General features: G+C 39.3%; 1 long non-coding RNA gene across 1 annotated transcript; it reads left to right on the forward strand.

Moving 5' to 3' along the window:
* The first annotated feature begins 7,371 nt into the window (after window positions 1-7,371).
* LOC124921090 lies at window positions 7,372-10,045 on the forward strand. Its single transcript, XR_007097649.1, has 2 exons — window positions 7,372-9,308; window positions 9,383-10,045. It is a non-coding gene; the product is annotated as an uncharacterized LOC124921090 (long non-coding RNA).
* Window positions 10,046-10,289: the final 244 nt, after the last annotated feature.

The following is a 10,289-nucleotide window of genomic DNA, read 5'->3' on the forward strand; positions in this document are numbered from 1 at the left end:
GGCTAATCATTTTGAATTCAAGGTGGAGAAGTCAAGAAAACATCTTTGGTATGTGAAATGTTTGGATGAGAAATGCAAGTGGAGATTGCGTGCCGTGAAAGGTAAATTATCTGAGATGTTTGAGATCCGGAAATTCGACCAACAACACTCATGCTCAGTTCTATCTAGGCCAGAGAAAAAAATGCAAACACCAGCATGGGTTATTGGGCAGTGCGTGAAGAGTAAGTATATGGACCATCACCATAATCACTTGCCTAAGAAAATAATTGAAGACATGCAGGCAACTTATGGGGTAAATTTGACTTATAATAAGGCTTGGAGGGCTAGGGAAATGGCATTAGTGGCGGTGCGAGGAACGGTTGAGGATTCATATGAAAAATTACCCTCATACTTATACATGTTGGAGAAGCATAATCCTGGTACCATAACAGACATCCAAACAGACGAGTTCGGGCACTTCAAGTATATGTTCATGTCCCTAGGCCTCTCTATTAGGGGTTTCAAGGCATTTTGTCGTCCCGTATTGTGTGTTGATGCCAGTTTTCTTAAGCACAAGGTGGGAGGCCAACTATTGGTGGCTATTGCATTAGATGCTAATGAACAATTATATCCTGTCGCATTCGGAGTTGTTGATTCAGAGAATAATAACTCTTGGACTTATTTTATGCAAAAATTGAGAGAAGCAATTGGATTAGTTGATGATCTCGTCTTCGTATCCGATAGACACCCAAGCATCGCCAATGCCTTATGTGCTGTTTTTCCAGAAGCATACCACGGTGCGTGCACATATCACATAAAGATGAATATCAACGCGAAATTCAAAACTGATAATTGTCATATGGAGTTTGATATGGCTTCTCGTGCGTACACCGTCCACGAATTCAATCGTTTTTTTGACAAGATAAGGGTTAAAGATAATAGGATTGCTGCCTATTTGGAAGAAATTGGATTTCAAAGATGGAGTAGAGCATTTTTCCCCGGTAAGCGATACAATCAACTAACAAGCAATTATGCTGAGAGTTTTAATAGTCAGAGCAGGGAAGCCAGAAAGTACCCCATTTCCTCAATGGCCGATTATTTAAGATTGACAATACAAGGTTGGTTTAATGAGAGAAGAGAAAGAGCGTCCAACCACCGAGAAGTGTTATCTCCAACATATGAAAAGTGGTTACGTGAGGGATTCGAGAAGGCTAGATTCTATACAGTATCATCGCTTAACCGATTCGAGTTTTATGTGCATGACAATCAGTCTCATTTTAAAGTCAATTTGAAAGACATGAACTGCACTTGTAGGGTATTTGAAGTTTCTGGTCTTCCTTGTACTCATGCAATGGCTGCTGCCCGTCACCGCAATTTGGTTTGTTATGACTTTTGTTCAAGGTATTATTCAGCTCACATGTTCAATCTATTTAACCAATTGTTTAATCGTTTTATTTTCCATTCTTACAGATATTACACAACTGAATCTTGGATGAATGCATATGCGGAGACATGTTACCCTGCTGGTGATGAAGACGATTGGGATATTCCCGAAATGATCAAGGAACGCGTATGTCTAAAACCACCTGTGAAGGTTAAGAAAGGGCGTCCACAAACAAAGCGTAGGTCATCTCAAGGTGAGTTACCTAAGGCTCCGAGACGATGCACCTCATGTGGTGGACTAGGACATAATAGGGCCACATGCAAAGCAGTCATGCCTGCTCCATCTACTGCAAAAGCATCATCATCTAGGCATCATGACTCATCTTCTCAACAGCACGAACCATCATCTCAACAATATGAGCCTTTAGATTGATTGGGATAAGTTGTATAAGTGTTTTGGATAAGTTGTATTATGTTTTGGATAATTTGTATTATGTTTTGGATAATTTGTATTATGTTTTGGATAAGTTGTACTCGGATAAGTTGAACTCGGATAAGTTGTATAAGTGTTTTGGATAAGTTGTATGTTTTGGATAATTTGTATTGTGTTTTGGATAATTTGTATCTGTGTACTGTAGGGGTACTTAACGCTTCGTTAAGTACTTAGCGCTTCGTTAAGTACTTAACGCTTCGTTAAGTACTTAGCGCTTCGTTAAGTACTTAGCGCTTCGTTAAGTACTTAGCGCTTCGTTAAGTACTTAGCGCTTCGTTAAGTACTTAGCGCTTCGTTAAGTACTTAGCGCTTCGTTAAGTACTTAGCGCTTCGTTAAGTACTAAACGCTTCGTTAAGCGCTTTGTCAAGTAAAACTTGGTATAAGTGAGTTGAAGTTAGTTACTTGGTACATTGATTTATATGTTCAATTATTTGGTATGTAAATATCGGACCACCAACCAACCAGACTACATTAAAACTACAAATATTATAACATGATCAAGTTCAAGTTCTAACCAAAAAGCAATACAAGATCAGAATACATAAGCAGCAGTCAAGTTCTATCCAAAAATCAATAAAAGATTACAATACAAACTAAGGTTCTGTAATTTGATGAAATAACCGGACCGCCATCTTTTGTCGAAAAAACTCAATTTCATTGGAAGTCACCTTCTCTACACCTAAACCAGCAGTCAAGTATTCCATGTGCATAAGCATAAATACACCACAATCCCCACTTTCTTCTGCTCTAGGGACTTCCCCTTTTTTGGGGACTGCATTTTTGACTGGGTGTGGCAACCTTTTATATGTCAGTTTCTGGAAATTGAAATTAGGATACCGTTGTAGCTCAGCATCACTCGCTCCCATTGCATATATTCGTGGAAACATCTCACACAAAGGTCTCATGTATGGATCGAGATTCCTATAAATACCCGAGTCGCAGTCATAAACGTCAATGTGATTATCTTGTACACGAACGACGCACAGTACCCAATGCTTGTTGCCAATGTTCAAAGGCACGTAAATATCGTCTACTAGTGGCCATTCTGGCATATGTCTATGAGGCGCTCCCCAGAAGTATTGAGAAAAGACGTCTGATATTGGAAATTTTTCTGGATCTTTTTTGTAGTTCGGGTACTCTCGCCTCATCATATCTGCTAATAAGCAATCCCCTATTGATACTTTACAATGTTTATATGTCTTGGGATATTGCTCAATCCTTTTGCGCAACAAGTGGCAGACTGCGTCGATTTCCTACAAAATGGGTGAAAAGGCAGCATATATCAAAAACCTTATTCATAAGTTAAAGAATTAATATGAAATGCAACACTTACAGAATCTTTAAGCCATGTGGACTTTGTTAGAACTCTAACAAACAACTTCTTTCGTGCTTCGCAAGTAAACACAGTCTTCGTCTCATCATTGGTAGCTTCATCTTTCAACCAATTCTGTAATTGAACCAACAACTCATCATCAAATTTTTGAAGGGGATTGATAGTTAATGGATCATTCGTCTTTGGCTGTTTTGACAAAGAAGGGTTGGTGTAGTCTTCATCTTTCTTCTGCTTCCTCACTCTTTTTTTGGGAACAACTCCTTTAGGTGGAGTGTTGTATAATTGGAAATCATCATCATCGTTCTCATCATTCCCATCCCTCGAATCCTTCCCATCCTTCCCATCGTTCTCATCCTTCCCATCCGTGACTTTCTTCTCAACCTTCCCAACCTTGAGTTTAACCTTCCCAACCTTGGCTTTCTTCTCAACCTTCTCAACCTTCTCAACCTTGACCTTATCCTTCTTTTTCTCAATTATCTCTTGCATCATATCGGAGAGCAACATCTCCCCACCATCCACCTTTACATCATTCTCAGTCTCCCCACCATCCACCTTTACATCAGTCTCCCCACCATCGACCTTTACATCCGTCTCAATCTCACCACCATCCACCTTCACATTATTCTCAGTCTCCCCACCATCCACCTTTACATCATTCTCAGTCTCCCCACCATCCACCTTTACATCAGTCTCCCCACCATCGACCTTTACATCCGTCTCAATCTCACCACCATCCACCTTCACATTATTCTCAGTCTCCCCACCATCCACCTTCACCACACTATCCTCCGCCTTCCTATCCTGCAAAAAGAAAACAACAGTGTGATCAACAATTACTTCCCGAAACAACATTTGACTTCGCTAATCAAAACTTACTTCAGTTATATCCTCCACCTTCTCACTCTCCTCCTCCACCTTCCCATCCTTCATCACCATCTCATTCGTCATCATCTCCTCCACCTTCCCATCCTGCAAAAAGAAAACAACAGTGTGGTCAGCGTTTACTTCCCGAAACAACATTTGACTTCACTAAGTAAAACTTACTTCAGTTATATCCTCCACCTTCTCACTCTCCTCCTCCACCTTCCCATCCTTCATCTCCTTGTCATTCGTCTTCATCTCCTCCACATTCCCTTCCTGCAAAAATAAAACAACAGTGTGGTTAGTTAAGAACAACCAAAGATAAGTACTTAACGCTTCGTTAAGTACTTAACGAAGCGTTAAGTACTTAGCGAAGCGTTAAGAACTTAACGAAGCGTTAAGTACTTAACGAAGCGTTAAGTACTTAACGAAGCGTTAAGTACTTAACGAAGCGTTAAGTACTTAACGAAGCGTTAAGTACTTAACGCAGCGTTAAGTACTTAACGAAGCGAGAAGTACTTAACGAAGCGAGAAGTACTTAACGCAGCGATAAGTATCTTTCTCTTACCTCAGTCTTGCCCTTCTTTTCCAATTTGCTCTTCTTCTTCTTCTTCTTCCTCTCCTCCTCCATATTATCTAATTTCACAAATAAATTGGCCATCCTTTGGTTGGATTTGGCTAATAACTGTTCGCACATACTAACAACCAACTTTTTCATATAAGCCTTGTGATTTGTTTGAGTTTCTTCGTAAGCTGTTTTCATCTCTTTGAGCTCCTCCTTCACCTCTTTGATGAGTTCCTCCTTCAGCGCTTTTACCTCCTCTTTCAGCTCTTCACATTTACATCCAACAGAAGATGTTGGAGGTAATCCAGGACTAGTAGCGGATGGAGGGCTAGGAATGTGGGCAGGACTAGATTCATAAGCAAGCTTCCTCTTCAGGTTTACGGCTTCTTTGAGATTAAGCGCAGCCTTTCTCTTCCGGGTGTTTGGTTTGGAAGTAGGTTTTTCATGTTCATCCTCAGGTTCACTTCCCTCCTCTTCATCATCATAATCCTCCTTCACTAACTTCCCTTCTGTAAATCCCTCAAAAAATTCATCAGTTGACTCATCTATTTGTTCAAAGTCCTCACCACTGTATAACCTCTTCTCCATGGAGGACTCTTCCATCTCAGTCAGATCCGTTGTCTCCAGGGCAGTCTTTATCTCGATCAAGGTGTTCTTCCTGTTGGAATGATAGACTAACAACCTTGGGCGTAGAGGATCATTAAGCTCATTCTTTCTAGCAAATTTAGGAACAAAACCTTTGATGACCTCATATGTCCACACTTGAAATGCCAGTGCAAACCCATAAATGTTATAAGCAAAAGGAGCATAAGGATCAGTAGTACTCTTCTTCTTCTTCTTATAATATGTGTGACTGAGATGTCTCATGTTCTTGTTCAAACCCTTGAGGGTGGCTCTAAAGGTCACTTTCCCCCAAGGAAATCGGAGGAAACTTTCCTCGTCTTCGACCATGTGGAGGATTTTGGCAAATACCACCCTCCTTGGGTCAAATGAAAATAGGTACAGGCAAATCAAGCATACCAGCCCCATCTTCCAGGCATCTTCCTTATCTCTACATCTCAAAAAAGCAGTCTCCAAGTCTTGCATTACTACACTCGACTTCCCTTTAAAATATTTTACCAACAGAGGTGGACAACCTCGGCATTCTTCTTCGTTCACCTCAGGAAACCTTCCGAAGTTTAGGCCCGTCACCAAGGCGTACTCTTTCATACCAAACACAAGTTCTTGCCCATTGATATTGAAAGTAATCTCCTTGGAGGTTGAGGTTACCCTCCTAAGCAACATGTGATGTACAATAGTTCCTGAGAACTGCAACACTGGGGCAGAGACTATATATCGGAATTGGGTATTGTACACCTTCTCCACAAGATCCATTTCCTCAAACTTCGTTACAATCTTCTTAAGGCAGAGGGCGCTTTTCCAAGAAATCCGTCCAGGGAAATCAGGAACGGTGGTTTCTGCCATCTACAAAAGGAACAACAACAAAAATGTAAGATCATATACATAGACCACATCAAACGTTAAGTACTTAACGAAGCGTTAAGTACTTAACGAAGCGTTAAGTACTTAGCGAAGCGTTAAGTACTTAACGAAGCGTTAAGTACTTAGCGAAGCGTTAAGTACTTCGCGAATCCCTAAACCAGAAACAATAACCAACAACCAGAAACAAACATGCAAATATAATGCAATAATCAATAACCAGAAACAAACATTAAACGCTAAACCTAACCAAATAAACTGAAACAGCCAAAACCCTAAAACTAAACATGCAAATATGAAAACCCATAACCAAAAAAAGACATGCAACAACCAAAATAAAACTAACCTGAGATTTATGGGGAATAAATGATAGAGAGGGAGGACACGAGGGGGACGGGAAGATCGGCCTTGTCAATGTGTTCTTCAGTGAGACGGTTGTAGAGAGAGAGGAATCGAGAGGATAGAAGAGGGAAACAAATGAATGTCCAAATGTTTTATTTTTTAAAATATATGGTCAGGCGCGTGCATATACGCGCGCCTCTTCGTCTTCCTACGCGCGCGTGCAGAAGCGTTAAGTACTTAACGAAGCGTTAAGTACTTAACGAAGCGCTAAGTACTTAACGAAGCGTTATGTACTTAACGAAGCGTTAAGTACTTAACGCTTCGCTAAGTACATAACGCTTCGTTAAGTACTTAACGCTTCGTTAAATAACTAGCAGAAACGATATCATCTGCAAATATCATCACAGCCAAAAGAACAATCAATAAGATGAACAAACTAATACACCAATATGAACAAATATGAACATATATGAACAAATACTACCCAATATGAACAAATATGATTCAATATGAACCAATATTAACCAATATCACCAAAAAGAACATATTTAGGGTTAGGGTTTCATTAAAAAATAGAAATGAGAACATAAATCTGTTATATAAACATAGATTCGGGTTTAAGGTTGCTTATCTTGTCGATTTATGCTTGAGGGCTCGCCGTCGCCGGAGTTTACGCCGCCGGCGACAAACTCAGGAGGAAAGAAAGCATGAGAGAGAAAGAAAATGAGAGAAATGAAAAAATTTGAGTATATATATCAAGACTGTTTCACTTCGCGAAACGCGAACTCCCTTCGCGTTTCGCGAAAAGGGTAAATTAGTCAAAAAAAAAATAAGTGGTCATCAGATCAAAAAATATTAAAAATTACCACGGATGCAAATAGGCCTATTTGCAGGGTCATTTAGTCCAATTTCCCTTCGTTTTCTCTCCTCTTCTTTCTCTCTTCTCATCCGGTAACGACGCCTCCTCTCATTTCTCTTCTTTTCTTTTCACCTTCTTAATCTTCTTTCACTTTTCTTCTCCCCGACATTGACCACCGCCGCCCCGACTCCTTAAGCGCAGCAACTCCCAACGACGCCGCCCCGACCAAGTTAGTTTTTGTGTTTCCTTCATTTTTCGTCGTCTTCAACATTTGAATGCATGAAATGGTTTTAGGATTTAGGGTTGTTTTGTGTAAATGTTGAATGGTTTGGTTTGAATGTTGGATATGACCAGCTCAGATTGCAATTTGCGCTCCCACGCAAACGTATTTTGCGCCCCACGCTCTCATCTGTTAGACATAGGTTTCCGCTAGCTCCAATAGATGTTATGTGTTAGCCTCCGCTGATTTACAACTTAATGAAATTTGTAATCTCCTCGGAAAATGATAACTTCGGTTATGTGATGGTTTCCTCACGAGAGAGAATGTGAGAGATATTTTTTTTCTTTGATGATAATAAACGGATAGTCTGTATTGCAACTCAATTCTTGGTATGCTTGAGTCTCTTTTCAATCTAAGTTAAAAAATCTAGACTCAGTTCTTATTTTGATAATGCCTTTTCCGTTTTCAACTTCTCTATTTCGACTGAGCATCGCAAATGGTTCTTTTGGTGAGATCTGGATCCGGCCTTCTCATGGTTTATTCCGTTTTTTAACACTTTGTCTAGGGTTTCTGGTGCTTTGTATTTTTACTGACTTGTGCATCTTTGAATATCATCATTTTATCTTCCCGGAAAAAGTTTTTGTTTTGTAAGTATTCCTTTTATTGCTAGAAGTTGCTCTTGCTTTGTATCTGGATCGGAAGTTAGGATTTGATGGATCTACTGCAATACAATTAATGTGTCTTATTTATAATCATCTTATTATTACACTATTTCTTAGATTACTTAGAGTTCTCTTCTCACTCTCACACACACATGGACAACTCACTCATGGGTCATTTCCATCCGAACCACTGACTTATTAAGAGAAATATGCTCTTCTTCCATCTGGAGCCGAATCACTGAACAAGTCTTTCTACGATCTTTGACCGGATTCATTGTCTGCTTTATATTTTTTATTTTATCAATTGCATCGACCTGAACCCGAAACGAAAAAGCTCTCTAGCTTTCGCTTCTGAACCTTCCCTTATTCGATAGGGCGACCCTGAAAGTCAAGACGACCTACTTTTATCTTTCCTATTCCTCACAAATCATTGTTTGGTCTATCTTATGGGTTCTTATATCTAGTACTTGTTATTAATAAATTTAGGTGGTTGACTTTATTTTTTGTTTGTCTGTTTAACCATGTATCCAGTCAATGTGTGTTGAGAGAAGAAACTTGGACAATCTAGAGAGTGACAATCTAGAGAGTGGTATTATTGCTGGTCTGGAAATAGATAAGAACAACCAAAAGAGGGGAGGAGTAATTGACATGGAATCTGAATCATTGGCATTTGTTGTTGAAGTGATTAACTTTGCAATGTCTTTAATGCCTTGGTCTTGCAAAATACCCATATGTGAAGGATACCATGAATGAATTTATGTAGAAAGTACTAGTTTTGCCATTGTAAGTAAAATACCTTTTTTTCTTTCTTTCAACACTAGAGTGAGTGGTGAGGCAACCTGCATGTTTGTTATATGTTTCAATTGCTTGAAAATCGATCTAGAAAATGCCTGATTCAATTTACGGCAAGAAAATGCATACGTGATCAAATATGTGCTTCACCAATTTGTCTCAAAGCAATTTATCTAGGAAAGAGGAGGGGGTTGAGTGAAGGCTGATTTTGGAGTGGCAGTTATCAATGGGAAGCTTCTTGTCATAGTTGGTTACTACTCCATGATAGATGATGGAGAACGATGATGGAGAACGATATGCATCTTCAGATGTTTATCAGTATGATCCACGCCTCAATAGGTTTTCTTTTGCTTTCCCAAATCTTTAAAAATGATGGATGTATGATCTCTAATTAATTTGCATGCATGGTGCAGGTGGAGTAAGTTAGAAAACATGAACATTGCACGGTATGACTTTGCGTGCTCCGAAGTGAATGGAATTGTTTATGCAGTCGGGGTTATGGAAGGAATGGTGAGTCCCTCTCTAGTGTGGAGGCATACAACCTAGATGATGACAAGTGGAAGGTAATTGAAAGCCTTCGTCAGCCTAGGTGGGGTTGCTTTGGGTGCAGTTTTGAGGGACAGTTTTGAGTGATTCCTTCTCCATTACTAATGTATTTGTTTGTTGATTGGTAAAATGGCAGTTGACGGGTGAGGTGAAAAAGAACAAGTACAGTAGGAGAAGGCCAGATGAAGGGTGGAATATTACAGTTGAGAAGCTTGGGTCAACTAGCAAACGTGGAAATGATGGATGATGGAGATTCTGTAACAAATTGGATTGATCCAGCCGACCTCTCAATGAAATTGAGAAGATTTACATCAAACAAGAGACCCACGCAGGCGTCGCGAGATTAAGTTTAAGTTTTTGTTAGTCAAATGCTGATGAAAACTAGTTTAAGTTTCCCTATCTTTTGGTTGTTCATTGAAGAAGTTCAAATGATGTAGTAGCATTTGAAATTTGAGCATAACACATGTTTTTTGTTACTATCTATTACGAATAGTACTTGTATTGAATTTTGATTGATTATTTGGAATTAATTTCCTCTTTTTAACAAAATTTACACTATTCAAGAAAACTAACAGGCCTCACTTCAGAATATGGCAAATCCTGCTTCAGTTTCAAGAAAATTATGAAAGTTCTGTAGTCTCAGTGTACATATGAAAGTTCATTTTTTTTCTTTATAATCTCACTTTTCTCATTTGAATGTGGTGTTTATGAGGCAGGAAACGCCATATATAAAATGAACAGGACTAGATAGAAATGGCATAATAAAAATAAAGA

This window comes from Impatiens glandulifera, chromosome 1 (genome assembly GCF_907164915.1).
Source record: "Impatiens glandulifera chromosome 1, dImpGla2.1, whole genome shotgun sequence".
Lineage (NCBI taxonomy): Eukaryota > Viridiplantae > Streptophyta > Magnoliopsida > Ericales > Balsaminaceae > Impatiens > Impatiens glandulifera.